Consider the following 836-nt stretch of genomic DNA (forward strand, 5'->3'; position numbering starts at 1 on the left):
GGAAGTGGAGATCCCTTTCTTACCGTGGGCTTGGGAAATGAGGCGTGCATTCTCGGAGTCCCTAATAACAAGCCATTTCTCTTGTGAAGAAGAAGGAGCACCTTTCTGTTCCCATTTTCTGTGACTTGTATTAAGGAAAAATCTCAAAAATAATTATGTAATTACCCATTAAATGTTCACCAAACCACCTTTAAAGGAGACCCTGCATTAACCTTGTCGTGAACATTATGTCTCCTGTTCCTTCACAGCCAAGAAAAATCCCACAATCACGCAGTTTGTAACAGCCTGGAATTTTTTTATTCCAAACTCAGGTTGGTCCTGACGGCCATTTGGGGGTCTTTTACTCATTTCAGAGCACCCCTTCTTGCTGCTGTAATGGAGATTTTTCTAAGAAAAGCAACTATATTCATTGGGATTTTTGTCTCATCTCTGCTTAATCCCAACTGCTTTCTCTCAACTGAGACTATTTCCAAGTTCACAGAGAAAATAAATGAAAGCATAAAGTATGAGCACTATCAAATTCCCTCTCCACCTACATATTAATTTTTATCCATAATTTCCCTTCCTTCCCATAGAGGCTGAGACCTACTTCCTGTCCCCACTATGAGCTACATGCTGACCCCTACTATCTCCTATAGGGACTTGCTATGTCGGTCACACTCTTTTCAAGCTCTCAACTACTTCCACAAGGTTAGTCTCTTCTCTCAAGAGTGTAATTTGCTTTCGTGCACCATTTTTTTGTGGGAGACACTTCTCATGTCAGCTCTTTAGAGAGCAGACTACACTGCTGGTGGGCACACCTCAAGGGCCAAGGTACAGCCATTGATGTTGGCAGG

The sequence above is a fragment of the Pteropus vampyrus genome, unplaced genomic scaffold (assembly GCF_000151845.1).
Source record: "Pteropus vampyrus isolate Shadow unplaced genomic scaffold, Pvam_2.0 Scaffold12, whole genome shotgun sequence".
Classification (NCBI taxonomy): Eukaryota; Metazoa; Chordata; class Mammalia; order Chiroptera; family Pteropodidae; genus Pteropus; species Pteropus vampyrus.